At 35.3% G+C, this 18,302-nt stretch overlaps 1 protein-coding gene across 6 annotated transcripts in view; it reads right to left on the reverse strand.

The window, feature by feature from the left end:
• NAALADL2 (N-acetylated alpha-linked acidic dipeptidase like 2) overlaps positions 1–18,302 on the reverse strand; it is a 1,353,416-nt gene that overhangs the window by 794,953 nt on the left and 540,161 nt on the right. The window lies entirely within an intron of this gene.

Here is an 18,302-nt window from a genome sequence, read left to right on the forward strand (position 1 = left end):
TTTCAGTTAGTTAACATACAGTACTATATTAGTTTCAGGTGTACAATATACTAATTCAACACTTCTATACAACACCCTGTTCTTATCATGACAAGTGACCTCCTTAATCCCTATCATCTATTTAACCCATCCCCCCACCTAGCTCCCCTCTGGTAACCAGTCAATTTGTTCTCTATAATTGATTGTGTCTCTTGATTTGTCTCTTTAATTTTTTTTTCCTTTTAGCAAATCAATTTCTTTTTTTTTTAAGCACTTATTTATTTTTAAGAGAGAGAGAGCAAGCAGGGGAGAGGCAGAGAGAGAGGGAGACACAAAATACAAAGCAGGCTCCAGCCTCTGAGCTGTAGCACAGATACTGACATATGGCTCAAATCCATGAACCATGAGATCATGACCTGAGCTGAAGTCAGACGCTTACCCGACTGAGCCACCCAAGAGCCCCTTAGCAAATAAATTTCTTAAACAATAAAATGATATGATAAAATAGTGCTTAACAAAAAGAAGTAAAAAAATGTATATAAATACATCATTTGGATATGAAAACAATGAATAAAACTGGCATAAAAATAAAAATCAATAAATATTACCTATTTGTCAAAAAAATCTAGATTTAACTTTTAGAAGAAAAGACTAGTAATCAATTTTGCTGTTGGATTCTTGGCATCAGTGAATTAAGTAAGTATTTTGAGACTACCCAGTGATAGTCCAGTCCTTTCATTTATCATTGAGGGAACTTAAGCAATGTAAGTTGAAACTATATTTAGACAAAATAGACTTTAAAAAAAAGACCATAATAAGAGAAAAAGGAAGGCATTACATAACGATAAAGAGGTTAATCTAACAAGGGAATATAACATTTGTAAATATTTTTGTACCCAACATAGAGAGGCACCTAAATATATAAAACAATTATTAACAGACCTAAAGGAAGAAACAGACAGCAATATAATAACAGTAGGGAATTCCAACACCTCACTTGCATCAATGGATAGACCACTGAGATGGAAAATAAGAAAACATCTGCCTTAAATGACGTGTTAGACCAGATGGACTTAACAGATATACACAAAACATTCCATCCAAAAGAACAGATACACACTCTACTCAAGTGCACGTGGAACATTTTCTAGGACAGATCACATGTTAGGCCATAAAACAAGTCTTAATACATTTAAGAAGACTGAAATCCTATCACACCTCTCCTCTCACAACACTTGTACAAAACTAGAAGTGAATTACAAGAAAAAATCTGGAAGTTTCACAAATATGTACAGATAAAACAACATGCTAATAAAAACCAATAGGTCAAAGAAATCAAGATAAATTAAAAAAAATCTTTATACAAATGGACATGGAAATACAACATAACAAAATTTCTTTGATGCAGCAACAGCAATTTTAACAGAGAAGTTCATAGAAATAAATGCCTACCTCAAATCAAGAAAAATCTCAAAAATTTAATGTTATACCTCAAAAAACTAGAAAAAGAACAACGCCCCATTAGTATAAGGAAGGAAATAACCAATATCAGAGTGGAAATAAATGAATTAGAGACTAAAAAGACAACTTTGAAAAGATAAACATGACAAATCTTTAGCTAGAATGACCAAGACAAAAAATGAATGCAGAAATAAAAGAGGAGACATTAAAACTGATAACACAGAAGTACAAAAGATCGTAAGAGACTACTTTGAACAATTATACAGTGACAAATAGGACAACCTAAGAAAAAACAGACAAATTGCTAGAAACATAAACCTTCCAAGACTGAATCATGAAAAGACAGAAAATTTGAATAGACTAATTACTAGTAGGTAGATTGAATCAGTAATCAAAACCTCCTAATAAACAAAAGTCCCAAACCAGACAGCTTGATTGGTAAAGTTTACCATAGAAAGATTTAATACCAATCCTTCTTAAACTCCTCCAAAAATATACAATGAGGAAACATTTCCAAGTCATTTAATGAGGCCAGCAATACTCTATTACCAAAACCAGACAAGGACACAGAAGAAAGCGACAGACTAATATCCCTGATGAACATGGATGCAAAAATCCTCAACAAAATATTGCCAAAAAATTCAACAATACATTAAAAGGATCATATGCCATGATCAAATAGAATTTACTTCAGAGATATAAGGATGGTTTAACATCTGCAGAAGTCAATATGATACATCACAATAACAAAATGAAGTATTAAAGTCATATGATAATCTCAATAGATGCAGGAAAAGACATTTAACACAATTCAACATCTATTCATGATAAAAACTATCAACAAAGTGAATATAAAGAGAATGCATGTCAACACAGTAAAGGACATATATGAGAAGTCCCAGGCTAACATCACACTCAACAGTGAAAGGCTGAAAATGTTTCCTCTAAGATCAGTGACAAGACAAGGATGCCCATCTCTCCACTTTTATTCATCATAGTATAGGCACAGATTGGAGATACTGTGGGTTTGTTTCCAGAACACTGTAATAAAGGGGCTATCACAATAAAGTGAGTCAAATAAACTGTAGTCCATTAAGTGTGCAATAGTAGCATTAAGTCTAAAAAGAAAAAAACAAACAAAAATGATATATACCTTAATTTTAAAAATACCGAAAAAAAATGCTGAAAGAATTACTAAAACGTGACAAAAATATGAAGTAAGCAAATACTGTTATAAAAATTGCACCAATAGACTTACTCAGTGCAGGGTTGCCACAAAACTTCAATTTGCAAAAACAATAATATCTACGAAATGAAGTAAAGTGAAGTACAATAAAGTGAAGTTATGCCTCTGTTGGACAGAGCTATTAGGCAAGAAAAAGAAATAAAAGGTATCTGAATTGAAATGGAAATAATAAAACTGTCACTATTTACAGATGACAAATTATATATAGAAAACCCTATAGACTCCACCAAAAAAACTGAATAAACAAATTTGTTAAGTTACATAATACAAAATCAACATATAAAAGTCTGTTACTGGGGCACCTGGGTGGCTCAGTCAGTTAAGCATCTGACTTCGGCTCAGTTCCTGATCTCACGGTTCATGAGTTCAAGCCCCACATCGGGCTCTATGCTGACAGTTTAAAGCTTGGAGCCTGCTTTGGATTTTGTGCCTCCTTCTCTCTCTGCCCCTCTCCAACTTGTGCTCAGTCTCTCTCTCAAAAAAATGAATAAAACATTAAATATTTTTAAAAATCTGTTACATTTCTATACACATAATGTACTATGAAAAAGAAAAATTAAGGGTACTTCACTGGCTCAGTGAAGAGCATGCAACTTTTTTTTAATGTTTATTTATTTATTTATTTTGAGAGAGAGAGAGAGAGAGAGAGAGAGAGAGAGAGAGAGAATCCCAGGCAGTCTCCACACCATCAGCTCAGAGCCTAATGCAGGGTTTGATGGCATGAACCATGAGATCATGACCTGAGCTGAAATCAAGAGTCAGCTGCTTAACTGGCTAAGCCACCCAGATACCTCATGAAGAGCACGCAACTTTTGATCTCAGGGTCGTTGAGTTTCAGTCCCACATTAGGTATAGAGATTACTTAAATAAAACTATACAAAAAAATTAAGAAAATCCTATTCACAACTGAATCAAAAAGAAACAACAACAAGAAAAACAACAGCAAAAAAAAAAAAAAAAAAAAAAAACAAGGGCAAATAAAACTCGGCAAAACGCCTAGGAATAAATTTAACCCAGGAGATAAAAAAAACTATACATTCAAAACTATAAGATATTGATGAAAAAACTTGAAGACACATAAATGGAAAGATAATCTGTGCTCATGGACTGGAAAAATTAACATTGCTGAAATGTTTATACCATACAAAGCAACTGAGAGAGTCAATGCAATCTCTATTAAGATTTCAACAAAATTTTTCATAAAAATAAAATAAGCAATTCCTAAAATTTGTATGGAACTACACACACACACACACACACACACACACACACACACACACAAAATACCCTGAATGCTCAATGAAATCTGGAGAAAGAACAAAGGTGGAGGCATCACAATCTCTGATTTCAAGCTATAATACAAAGCTATAGTAACCAAAACAGTATGGTATTGGCATAAAAACAGATATATTGGGGGCGCCTGGGTGGCGCAGTCGGTTAAGTGTCCGACTTCAGCCAGGTCACGATCTCGCAGTCCGTGAGTTCGAGCCCCACGTCAGGCTCTGGGCTGATGGCTCAGAGCCTGGAGCCTGTTTCCGATTCTGTGTCTCCCTCTCTCTCTGCCCCTCCCCCGTTCATGCTCTGTCTCTCTCTGTCCCAAAAATAAATAAACGTTGAAAAAAAAAAAAAAAAACAGATATATTGATCACTGAAACACAATGAAAAGCCCAGAAACAAACAAGTACATAATATTGTCAGTTAATTTACAACAAAATAGCCAAGCATATACAATGAGGAAATGAGGGACTCTTCAAAAAAATGGCATTGGGAAAACTGGACACCTACTTTCAAAAGAAACTGTACCATCTTACACAATACACAAATTAACTCAAAATGGATTAAAGACTTGAATGAAAGACCTGAATCCGTAAAACTCCTAGAAAAAAACATAGGTGGTAAGCTCCTTGACATTGGTGTTGGCAATGATTTTTCAGATCAGACTTTAAAAGCAAAGACAACAAAGCAAAAACAAACAAGTGAGACTACATCAAACTAAAAAAAAATCAGCATGATAAAGAAAACTTATCAATGAAATGACAAGGTAACCTTCTGAATGAGAGAAAATATTCACAAACCACATATCTTATAAGAGGCTAGTATCCAAAATGTATAAAGAACTCCTACAACTCAATAGCAAACAAACCACAAACACAATACCAATTTAAGAAATGGACAGAAGATCTGAATATTTTCCCAAACCATAATGAGAGATCATCTCAAACTTGTCAGTATGGCTATTATCAAAAAGATAAGAAATGGCAAGTGTTGGTAAGCATCTGGAGAAAAAGGAACCCTTGGGCACTGTTGGTGGGAATGCAAATTGGTACAGCCATTATAGAAAACAGTATGGACATTTCTCAAAAAAATATAAATAAAACTAACTTATGATCCAGAAATTCTGCTTCTAGGTATTTATCAGAAAAAAAATTTAAAGTAATTTGAAAATAAAATGCTTGCACCAACATGTTCATTGCAACATTATTTATAATAACCAAGATACAGAAACAATCCAAAGTATCCATTAATGGAGTGGATAAAGAAATGTGGCATGTATATTAAACTGAATATTTTCAGCCATAAAAAATGAAATATTGCCATTTGTGACAACATAAGTTGACTTTGAGGGTATTATGTTAAGTAAATCAAAGAAAAACAAATACCATATGATCTCACTCACATTCTAAAAACCAAACAACCAAGCTCATAGATAGGAACAGCAGACTGGTGGTTGCCAAGGAGAATGGATGAGTAGACAGGATCAAGAGGTACAAATTTCCAGTTATAAACTAAGTCATGGGGACCTAATGTACATCATGGAGACTATGGTGAATAATACTGTACCATATATTACAAAGTTGCTATGAGAATACTTCTAAAAAGTCCTCATCATAAGAAAAAAAATCTTATGTTTAGGATGATCCTGAGATATATATTTTGGTCTTTGTTTATAAAATTGTAATGATTAGGGTGCCTGGGTGGCTCAGACAGTTAAGCATCTGACCCTTGATCTTGGCTCAGGTCATGATCTTACATTCGTGAGTTCGAGCCCCGTGTCAGGTTCTGCTCTGACAGCACAGAGCCTGCTTGGAATTCTCTCTCCCTCTCTCTCTGTCCCTACCCCACTTGTGCTCTTTCTCTCTCAAAAAAAAAAAAAAATGTTAAAAAAATTATAAAAATAAATAAATAAATAGATAGATAAATAAATAAATAAATAAATAAAATTGTAGTTAATTTTTTTTTCAGTTTCAAGTAAGATTTTGTTTTTGTTTTGTTTATTTTCAATTAATCTCTACTCCCGATGTAGATCTCAAACTTACAACCCTGATATCAAGAGGTGCATGGTTTACCAACTGAGCCAGCCAAGTACCCTATAATGATTTTTTAATGTAATATAAACCCATGTTACTGACCATCACTCCAAAGGTAATTAAGAATTGTTAAAGTTTTCATGTGTTATTAAATGGCCCTTTATCCTTGTTTTGCTATACTGCATCATTCCTATGCATTTAAAAAGCCAACATTTAGATTTTTTTTTAAGAAAATAGTTCAGTCTATCACAAACTCCTAACAGTTTGGACATATAAGGTATTGCAACAGTGTAATGATATACAATGGATTTAACCATAACAAAACGTTAAAAAGTTATACTTTCTCTAACATTTCATCTGCATGGCCAGTACAAAGTATTCATTTCAGATTGAACAAAATAGAATTTAAGGAGTACATTTTTAAATTTAAAAAAAAAGTTTATTTATATTTGAGAGAGAGAGAGAGCGAGCATGAGTGGGGGAGGGTCAGAGAGAGAGGGAGACACAGAATCTGAAGCAAGCTCCAGACTCTGAGTTGTCAGCACAGAACCTGATGCAGGGTTCAAACTCTTGGACCACAAAATCATGACCTGAGCTGAAGTTGGACACTTAACCGACTGAGCCACTCGATTGCCCCAAGAGGTACTTTTAATATAAATTTCTTGTGCAAGACAAATGCTACTTTTGCACAATCTCAAATCTACCTGTGAATGTAATCATTCAAAACAAACACAACTTTTCAAATTAAACTTTTTAAACTTATATATGATAACAAAATAGAGTTTTAGAAAAACTATGGGTTCCTAAATTTGTTATAAAATCTAATTATTTTTCTCTCAAGAAACACACACACACACACACACACACACACACACACACACACACACACACACACAAAACTGGCCCAACCCATAGGAGGTACAATACCAGCAGTGAATCTTCAGGTAGTCTATGGACTTTGAGTGATTATGTGGTATTAATGTGGGTTTGCCCTTGGTAAAACATGTACCATTCTGGCAAATGATGTTGACCATAGGAGAAACTATTTTGGGGGATAGAAGGTATACGGAATACCTCTGTATCTTTCTATTTTGTTGTAAGTCCCAAACTGCCCTAAAGAGGTGCCTGGAAGGCTCAGTCAGGTAAAGGTCTTGCTCTTGATTTCGGCTCAGGTCATGATCTCACAGTTCATGGTATCAAGCTCCACACTGGGCTCTGGGCTGACAACATGGAGCCTGCTTCAGATTCTCTCTGCTCTTCTCTCTCTCTCTCTCTCTCTCTCTCTCTCTCTCTCTCTCTGTCCCTGCCCTGCTTGTGCTTGTGCACTCTCACTTCAAAAATAATAAACTTGAAAACAATTAAAAAATAAACTAAAAAACAAATTTCCAAAAAAAAATACAAAGTCTTAAAACCAAAGAACAAAAACAAAGTAAAACCTTTTAAATACACATATATAATTTTAGCATTGATAATCAAAATATGGTCTACAGGTATGACTCTAATTTCTCACAAAGAAAGTAGAGTAAAATGTTTTTCTATAGGTATTATTAGCAATGTAACTATTTTGGCTTTTAATTTATCAAATCAGCATTATATTCTTACTACTCATTGACTAGGTTATTTGGTCTCTGCTTTTACTTTCTATTAGGTTTAAAAAAACCATGTTTGGGGCGCCTGGGTGGCGCAGTCGGTTAGCGTCCGACTTCAGCCAGGTCACGATCTCGCGGTCTGTGAGTTCGAGCCCCGCGTCAGGCTCTGGGCTGATGGCTCAGAGCCTGGAGCCTGTTTCCGGTTCTGTGTCTCCCTCTCTCTCTGCCCCTCCCCCATTCATGCTCTGTCTCTCTCTGTCCCAAAAATAAATAAACGTTGAAAAAAAAAAATTAAAAAAAAAAAAGAAAAAAAAAATAAAAACAAAACAAAACATGTTTTTTCTTTCATAGTGGTGTCCTACCAAATTAACATTTTAATATATGTAATTTTTGTATGTGGAGTTCCCATCCTTTGGGCAATACAAACATTAAATACTACATTTAAGTTTGATAAACACTAATACAAATTGCTCCCTCTTTCTCATTCTACCCTCCAGAACAATTGTTCTCAAAATACTGTCTTAGGAACTGCACATCAGCATTACCTGAGAATTTCTTAGAAATGCAAATTCTATGCTGACCCCAGTCTGAATCAGAAACTCGAAATGAGGTCCAATCAGTTGTGTTTAATAGGCTCTCTAGGTAGTTGTGAAGCAGCTTAAGTTTAAAACTAGTGTTCCAGAAAGATGAAATTTAGCATTTAGATCAGATCATCAGATTGATTTTTTTTATACTAGAAGTACACAATAAAGTGTTGTATTTGAGCTTATTTTCACATAATACTTATATTTAAGGATAAAATAAGCATAGAATTTATTAAAAACAAACAAACCTTTCCTTTACACCAATTTTTACTTAACCAAGAGTACTTGATTTGCTTAACATAAAGTACAATTTTTTTCTTTTTCTAAATTTTTTTAGTTTATTTATATATTGTGTGAGAGAGAGAGAAACAGAGAGAAAGAGAGAGAGAGAGAGAGCAGGGCAGGGGCAGAGAGAGTATCCCAAGCAGGCTCTGCACGGTCTCTTAGCTGTCAATGCGGGGCTCGATTTCACGAACCTTGAGATCATGACCTGAGCCAGACCCAAGAGTCTGACACTTAACTGACAGAGCCACCCAGGTGCCCCAAGAGTATAATTTTCTAATGACTGTAAGTAATGATGGTTTAGCCAGCATGGAACTAAAAGGAATCCTAGTATGCTGAGTGGTTTAAAACCCCAACCTGAACTGGGATTTCTCTTCCTCTACGGCATGAACCTCAAAGTCCTCAAAATGGAACACAAAGCTATCACTATCACCACAAGGGTCTGGTTTTGACTGGGGCAGTGACAGACTGTGAGCTTACCTGATTTTCTTTAGTCAGTCCAGGAAACTTCTGCCTGAATTCCTGGTTCTAAAATTGGCCTGGGGTCTGGCCTCCTGAGGTCTGAGAAAAATCAGTGCTTCTCAGGTTTACCTGATGATCTGAATCTTTTCGGGGTGTTTCTCAAATCTCATTCAAGACCTCCTACATCTGTTCCACAGGAACTGTTTACATGATCATCAGATAGATACTATTTCTCAGCCCCATCAAAAAATGGAACAGGGTATTCACCTGATACTTTTTTCTCCATCTCCCTAACTCTATTCAGCTGCCTAAAGGCAGCTTGTGTGGTTATTCTTCTCCAAGATTTTTCTACCATGAGGTAACCAGCTATCATCACATGTTCTTTTCAAGCCTAGTAGGTAAATATTTTTTTAATTTTTTAATGTTTATTTATTTTTGAGAGAGAGAAAGAGAGAACAAGTGGAGGACAGGCAGAGAGAGAGAGGGAGACAAAGAAATCTAAAGCAGACTCCAGGCTCTGAGTTGTCAGCACGGAGACTGACACGGGGCTCAAACTCACAAACCATGAGATCATGACCTGAGCAAAAGCCAGACGCTTAACTGACTGAGCCACCCACTTGACCCAGTAAATATTCTTTAGAACTTCACTCCTCCCAGTTATTCTGACCTAATACTGCCTACTTAGTCCTAAACTCTCAGGTTCTTACTTGTTAACTTGTAAATTAATCCAAAATTTACTAGCATTACAACAGGTTACATACACGTTACTATTTCTCACACGTTACTATTCCTCTTCGGCTATAAAGTAACATTTCTCCCTATAAAAGAAATTAACCAGCACTTTTAAGACTGGGGTAAGTGAAGAGCCATCCTGGAATGCTTTATTTGCATTCATAGATTATTTACCTTCAGAATCTAATTTTCTATTTAAGATATGGGCTATGAATAAAGCTAATCAACTCCAACAATCATGATTAAATGGAAATAGAAATTTTATAGAGACGAAATTGTGTCAAAAATTTTTAACAATACCTATAAGAAACTGGTATACTTATCTCTACAAAGTAAAGCACACATACTAATACATAAGTCACATACATATAGCATCCAAAAAGAAATGGCTTAATAAAAACATGTCCTAATATGTTTTGGGTTTTGTTCAATACAAAAATGCAAACAGTAATAACAATTTGACAAAGGAATTTTTCAGTATATCAGAAACTACATCCCATCTTTTAGTAAAAATATCTGTTCAATTGATTTAGAGGTGGCTGTTAAAAGCCCCAAGGGCCCTATACACTTAGCAGCAAAATGAAATGGTGTTTCTCCCTGCTTTCCTTCTACCTTAGACTCCCAATACTTAGCAACAAAATGAAATGGTGTTTCTCCCTGCTTTCCTTCTACCTCAGACTCCCAATCACAAAGAACTATGTTCTATGAAGAAAAAAGAAAAACAAACAACAATAAAAACTTCCATCAACTGGGGCGCCTGGATGGCTCAGTCAGCTGAGTATCCGACTTTGGCTCAGGTCATGATCTCACAGTTCGTGGGTTCGAGCCCCGCATCAGGCTCTCTGCTGACAGGTCAGAGCCTGGAGCCTCCTTTGGATTCTGTGTCTCCCTCTCTCTCTACCCCTCCCCCACTCATGCTCTGTCTCTAAGAAATGAATAAACCCTAAAAAAAATTAAAAAAACAAAAACAAAGAAAAACCAAAAAAACTTCCATCAACTAAATTTGGGTTTAAAACCAAGTTTAAAAAGCATCAAAAAGACCAGGAGTAAACATACTACATAACGCCAGCACAAATGACACATGTGTAACTTTGGATAATGTTCAGATCAAATCAATAATTCAAACAGTATTTCCTACCCATCTAATATGTGTCCAGTTGTAAGGTCGGTAAGACTCAGAAATGTACAATACAGAGTCCTTGTATTCAGCAAAGTATGATCTAGTTACGGAGATAAGAATTACTCATAAAAAAAACAAGGGAATAAGGAAAGGCCACTCACTCTCCAAAATAAGGCATCATAGGCTGTGGCAAAGGTGAAAGTACCAGAGGATAGAGAAGCCAAATGCCAGGATGGCTGGTGACTTCTTGAAAAGCTTCATAGCACTGGGGGATTCTGAGTAGGTCTTAAAAAGCTTCACCATCTCAAATAGGCAAAAGGGAAAGACATTCCAGGTGAACAAAGATATAGGTGATAATGAGAGGGAGCCTAGCAAGCTAAAAACACAGGATTTCATATCAGAGGAGTAGTCAATTTTTAAAACTATTATCCTGCACATCTAAACCACAGTAAGTATTTCAGGCTGTATTGCAAACTCAGTTTACTGTTTTTACTTAAATGTTATTACAACATCTAACAAATTAACTTAAGAAGAATGATTTTTAAATGTTCTGAAGATGCTTTATGGCAGCAATATTATTTCCAAAGCCCAAAGACATTCAAACCAATGCAAAAAATGATTTTCATTGCTTAAAGATAAAATAAAATGAAATATATATACCAAATTGTTTACATGTTATTTATAATTATATAATGCATTTACATATAATTATATTTATAATATACATATACACACATATGGCTTCTTGAAAAGTCCTCTCCTACTATTAACATGGAGACTTGTAACTGTCTCCATGAACTTTGACTAATAGATGCTATAAAAGTGTCAACCCAGCTTCCAAAATACCAACATTTCTAAGTTGGAGTGTTTTACAATATCCCAATTGCCCAAGGCTGACTTTATTCTTTCTCTCTTCTGTGGTCCCTTATACTTTGCATGTACACAGACTACAGACCTTACAATATTTTCTTATCTATTCATATATTTAACAAATATTTACTGAGTACCTAGTATGTGCCAGGCACTTGAAATATAATAAAGAGCCAGGAAAACATGATCTCTTTTCACAAGGAGGTTAAATTCTTGAGAAGACAGAATGAAAAAAATTAATTATAAATTGTGGTAAGTGCTATAAAGAAAAGAAACATTAGGCTGAAATACAGTCACCATGTAGTATAGTATATAAGAGCATTGCCCTCTACCCGAAATGCCCAGATCCATCATCCTGACTTGACCACTTACTAGCTCTTTGACCTTGGACAACCCATTACTGCTTTTCTGCTCAGTTGCTTCATCTGATAACTGGGGATAATAATAGTACCTATGTCATAGAGTCATTATGAATATCAAAATGATAAAAGGTAAATCACTTAGAACAATGTCGAACATGTAAAAACATAGAAATAATAACTGAACGTATGATTTCTACAACCTTTTCATTACACTCAAGCAACGTCTTAGCAAGAGGGAGAACTGAGTGCAAATAAATTCATTTTATTCTTTTTTTTTTCCTGGTGCCATAAGGGAGTAATTTTGAGACAGTAATTTACTGTTGTCATGATGTTATATACTATATTCTGATGGACAATTATACAGTTGGCAGTAAATGACTTTAAGGTCCCCTTTAATGCTGAGCATCTGATTTGTTCAAGTAGAATAATTTTATTTCATGGAACAATAGCCACAGAAACAGACATCCAACACTGACCTTAAATAATTGGGTTCAAGAAAGTTACAGAATATTAGGAAAAATAAGGAATGAACCAATAGGTAAATGTGCAAGAAAGATATGTCTGGACCCAGAAAGGTGACACAGGCAGACTAGTGAAAGCTGTTGTAGGGCTTTGCCTGTGTTCAAAAAGGCTCCCTGAAACCAGGAAAAACAGGCAGAGATAAAGATACTTCACACTGATCAGATGTGGACTAGAACAGAGCCCTTTAAACTTGAATATGTGAATCAACTGGGGAAATGCAGATTCTGTTTGATGAGTCTGGGTGAGCCTGAGAATGTGCAAGGATGCTTTCTTATTCAGAGTAGAAACAGGTGAGCAGCATCAGCATCTTCTGAGAGCTTGTTAGAAATACAGATCCTCGGGTCATGTCCAGATATACTCAACAGAATCTAATCAGAATCCAGTTAACAAGCTCCCCCAAGTGATTTCTACACACATTCAAGTTTAAGAAGCACTAGAATGGAGATGATGAGGCCATTGATAGTGACCAGATTGTCCTAGTTGGTCAGAACTTTCCTGGTTTTAGCTCTGAAAGTCCCCTGTCTGGAGAAGTCCCTCAGCTCCAGACAAACCAAGACAAGTTAAATGGTCACCCAGCTATTGATCCCATAGATGGGACTGGAGTTTTCTGTGTGTGCTGTTGTATTTTAAAGGTCATGGATGGTACAGTACAATTAGCATATTGTTTTTGGTCTTCTGCCAGAAGCATAATATTGAGCAAATCACTTTTCTCTAAGGCCTACTTTCATGTAAAATGAAAATGATATCTACCTCATAGGGTAGTTTTAAGGATTAAATGAGTTATAATATATTTGACTATGCTCTACATACAAAAAAAAACTTTTAAAATGTTAGCTATTATTATTGATAGGTCTTACAAAATAAAGAACTGAAATCTCTTTGTTTTCAGTGCTATAAGCATGACTGATGATGATTGTGGATTTTGCCTTTAACTCAGCCTAAAAAAATTATAAGAAAACAAAAAAAGAATAAAGAAAAGTCTATGCGGTACGAAGGGTAAATAGGCCATGACATAGGTCACTCTAGCATGATTATTTTCACTAGAGGCTTAGAGGTAGTTAACTCCTTTCTCTAGTGTATATGTCCATTTTTTTAATGTTTATTTATTTTGGGGAGAGAGAGTGTGAGCAGGACAGAGGTAGAGAGTGAGGGGGACAGAGGATCCAAAGTGGGCTCCACACTGAAAGCAGCAAGCCCGATGTGAGGCTTGAACTCACAAACTGCAAGATCGTAAACTGAGCCAAAGTCCAACACTCAACTGACTGAGACACCCAGGCACTCCTATATATGCCCCCATTCTTAAGCTGCAATGGGAACGTTGAGTAGTTGTGACAGACCATATGTCCAGTAAAGTTGTAAATTATTTACTATCTAGCCCTCCATTGGAAAAGTTTGCTAAATCCTGAGCTACAGAATCTTAGCAAGACTTCCAAAAAGATCACATGGCATATTCAGAGTGAGCAGAGGATTGCAGATACTTCTGTAGTACCACACTGTATTGACATTATGTGCTTACTGATCTGTCTTCCCTCGATAAACTGAATGCTTCTCAAGGACAGGAATCGTGTCTTACATTTTTTTGTCTCAGAAGCCTAACAAAGAACCTGATTCATAAAAGGTGGTCAATGAATGCACACAGAACTGAAGTCAACTATAGGGTGAAGTTTAGGTATATTGTGTATTTTAGATGTAGGATAGGTCCGAAAACTGGAACAATAGTTTATATTTATTTTAATAGATAGTAGATTCTCCTGTGAAATAGGACTCCTAGGTTAACAGCTAATTTGCTATTTTTAGGTTGAAATTTCTTTTAATGTCTACTTATTTTTGAGTGAGTGAGAGAGAGAGAGAGAGAGAGAGAGAGAGAGAGGAGACAGAGTGTGAGCAGGAGAGGGGCAAAGAGATAGAGAGGGAGACACAGAATCTGAAACAGGCTCCAGGCTCTGAGCTGTCAGCACAGAACCAGGCATGGAGCTAGAACTCACGTACTCTAGATCATTACCTGAACCAAAGTTGGATGCTCAACAAACTGAGTCACCCAGGCACCCCTGGAGTGAGCAAGTATTCTTGTATCCTCCTGCAAAATCTAATAAAGCCTACAAAGCAGTAAGTTACGTATAATAACAGTTTGATAATAAATTTAATATTGAAAATTACCTATGTCCAAAGGCTTGAACTGCCTTAGTTAACATTGCACAAGCACTTTCAGTATCTAGCCAATGGAACTCTTAAGTACTTACCAGGTACAATTCAGAAGGGTGACTTCTGAATGTGTTTATTATTCCACAGAGAAGTCTTAGCCACAGTTAAACTCCTTTCTATTTGATAAAGCTACCATACTATTTTAATATCAGGGGATAATATGGCCAGTGGCACTAATTAAGGGGTTAGTCTATGAATAACTGACGCATTTGTGAGTAAGCACTTCAAAAGAAATGCTTTCTTCACTATACTAGAGTAGACAAAATTGAAGACATTTCAAATAAATCTAATGACTGCTGAGGCCAAGATTCCTTTAAAAAGCATGTACAATATAAAAAGACAATTCTACAAATAAATCTTGTAAAAGATTTCTTCTTGTAGAAGAAATTGAAAATATTAACCTTTTAAACATATATATAGTTTTTCTCCTATTAGCTACTGTCATTAGCCTGCTTTTTGATGTTAATAAAGTAAGCTTAATTTTGGAAAACTTTATAACTTCAGACCAGTAGAAAGGAGAAAAACATTTTATATTTATATTAAATGCTTAGATACAAAATAGAGTAGACGTCTTATTAGCTGTATTATTTTGTTCCAATTAAAAAGTAAAGGTGGGGTACCTGGGTGGCTCGGTTGGTTAAGCATCCAACTCTTGACTTTGGCTCAGGTCATGATCTCACAGTTTGTGGGATTAAGCCCCACATTAGGTTCTGTACTGACAGTGTGCGAAGTCCGCTTGGGTCTCTCTCTCTCTCTCTCTCTCTCTCTCCCTCCCTGCACTGCTCCACTTGCACACACACACTCTCTCAAAATAAATCAAACATTTAAAAAAAGAAAGGAAAAGGAAATATGGTTCGTGGTCCCTAAATGCTGGAAAACTGGTAGTAAATTTATCAACAATTGTGTTTACACTTTCTAAAAGTTCATTGAATGTTTGGCCTGTTATAGTCCTCATAAAGTTAGTCTTTAAATTGACATTTTTTCAGACAGGATGCATTTTATAGATATTATTCTTGTATAAGTTCAGTATTTCTACAAGTTGATGAATGGTTTTATTCCTTCTAATAGGTGAGTATTCTTTCTCACTGCTAGCATAAGCAGATATAATTTGATGGTAGTATTGCAGACAGGTTTTTAGCTATGACCTACATATACAAGTAGATCAAAATATAGGCTTTGCCTGGAGTGGTGAGATGATTCTTAGCAAAAACTATTTGTGCTTTCTCTGACATAAGAGAAATTCTGGCCAAAGCAGAGTCTCCCACATGTTGAAATGTTGGTTTACCTGTACATATTTTGGCAGACTCTGGTCCAACATACAGATTATTTCCAGAATTCATATAAAATTTTATAACCTGAAAATGTACAATGGTTATGTTGATATGAAGTTAAGACATATCAACACTTTAAGATTCTGTTGACCTGCACCAAAATTTCAGTGAGGAATAACTGAACTACAGATCAGGAAATCTAAATGAAGCCCCAGGATTCACTTTCTTCAAGTCTATCTATTGCAGAAGCCTATGAACCTGACATTTGGTGTTTCATGGGATGAGAGTATGGATTTCCAACAAATACACCCCACTGCTTTTGCTTCCTCAGTTGTAGAGTGGGATTATAACAGAGCACCTTTGCATGTTATTGTGAGGGTCAAATAAATGTATGTGTCATGCACAAAGTATAACGCCCGGCATGTAGTTAGAGCTACATAAATGTTAGCTATTATTATACAAAATAAATCAAGTAATTTCCAATGCCCAGATGCAAATTTACTGTTAGAGAAGTTTAGAAATAAAAATAAAGGGAATTTTCAGATAATGTCACTCACATTGACTAGAACTAAATTATGCCAAAGTAAAAAGCATGACAATAATTTTTATCCAGGGAAACATGATTAAACATACTGGCTCTGTCATTTTCACCAAGTTTCACCATCTTTTTTTGTTTGGTTGGTTTTACTCCTTTCTTTTTTGATATTTATATCTCTCTCTCTTACCTTTTCCCCTTCTTTCAATTTAATGTATTTTTGTTATTTTTGAATCCATTTGCTGTCTTTAAGGATTAGTGATCTTTCCCTGTCTGCAATTATTTCAGGTAATTGCTTAAAGGCACAAATCAAAATCAATGAATAAAACAGGCTTTAGAAAAAGCTATCTTAATTATCATGGCTCTGCTGGTTTTCAATAAGGCAGGTAATTGGTAGGCATACAACTCAAGAGAAGGGAACAGCAGTGTCCACATAGGCAACTCTAAAAGAATTGAAAGTACCCCATCCACAATTCAGGATGTTTTAAAAAGAAGATGGGGAGTATAGGTAAATCAAGCTATTTGATTATAGAAAGGTTGGTCAACAGGGCTTATATTTAATTAAAACCATAATAAAAACTGTAATATACTTACATTTTTCTTAAAGTTCAGTAGTCCTTAATACAAAGAAAATAATTTGCTATGTGCTCTAGTGTAATGGACAACTGTATCTTCCGTGGCTTCTCTTCCTTCCTAATTTTCCTGACTCTCCCTGCCCCAGGACCCACTGTAAGCTGAAATGTTTCCAGTTCAATATGGTGTGTGTGTGTGTGTGTGTGTGTGTGTGTGTGTGTGTGTGTGTGTGCGTTTTGTATGTTACTAATAATCATATAGTACTGTCTCTTGTCTGGATTACTCACCCAATCCAATAGATTTATTATCAGATCTTGAAATAAATTACCACATCTCTATTTTTTACTGTTTCTTTTTTGTAAGTCCTGGTATATGAGCAATTTAAAGGTTAAGATTAAAGCATGGATTTAAAAAATCCAATTGTCATGCAAACATGCTGAATACAATATGTTTTAGCTGAAGTTTTATGTTTTTATCTCATTTTATAAGTGTAACTTTTAGAAGCCCGATGGACAATTCCATTACTTGTTACCTCTTCTTGCCTAAGAAATATAATCGAGGTCAGAAAATTATGTGATAAGTAGGGGGTTTGAAAAACATGAAATTCATCAAAACAAAAGAAGAGAGAAGCCAACACAAGAAATTTTCTCTATGTAAATGATGTGCTTGTTTATTAGGGAAAAAGGTTGGCAGAAGTTTTCCTATTTTGAGAGAAAAAAAAAGCTAAATTCATTATAGTTATAAACTTGGTTTTCATGCCATAGTTTTTAATTTTCTAAATAAAATGAAGAAATTTGTTTATGGAATCAAGGAGATTATTTCCATTCCTGCATTAGAGAAAAATATCTATCTGACTGATGTTTTTACTTTTTAACTAATTGGATTAGCTGTATAAATTCATCTAAAATTACTAGGGGCGCCTGGGTGGCTCAGTGGGTTGAGTGTCCAACTTTGGCTCAGGTCATGATTTTACGGTTCCTGAGTTCAAGCCCCATGTCAGGCCCTGGAACCTGCTTCAGATTCTGTTTCCCCCTCTCTGCCCCACTCACACTCTGTCTGTCTGTCTCTCTCTCAAAAAAATAAATAAACATTAAAATAAATAAATTAAATAAATAAAATTGCTTATCTGGGAAATATTTACTAAAAGCAAAGTTATGTAGTGTCAGGTATCATATTTTCTCACCATATATTTTCGCCTTTCTTT

This window comes from Leopardus geoffroyi, chromosome C2 (genome assembly GCF_018350155.1).
Source record: "Leopardus geoffroyi isolate Oge1 chromosome C2, O.geoffroyi_Oge1_pat1.0, whole genome shotgun sequence".
NCBI lineage: Eukaryota > Metazoa > Chordata > Mammalia > Carnivora > Felidae > Leopardus > Leopardus geoffroyi.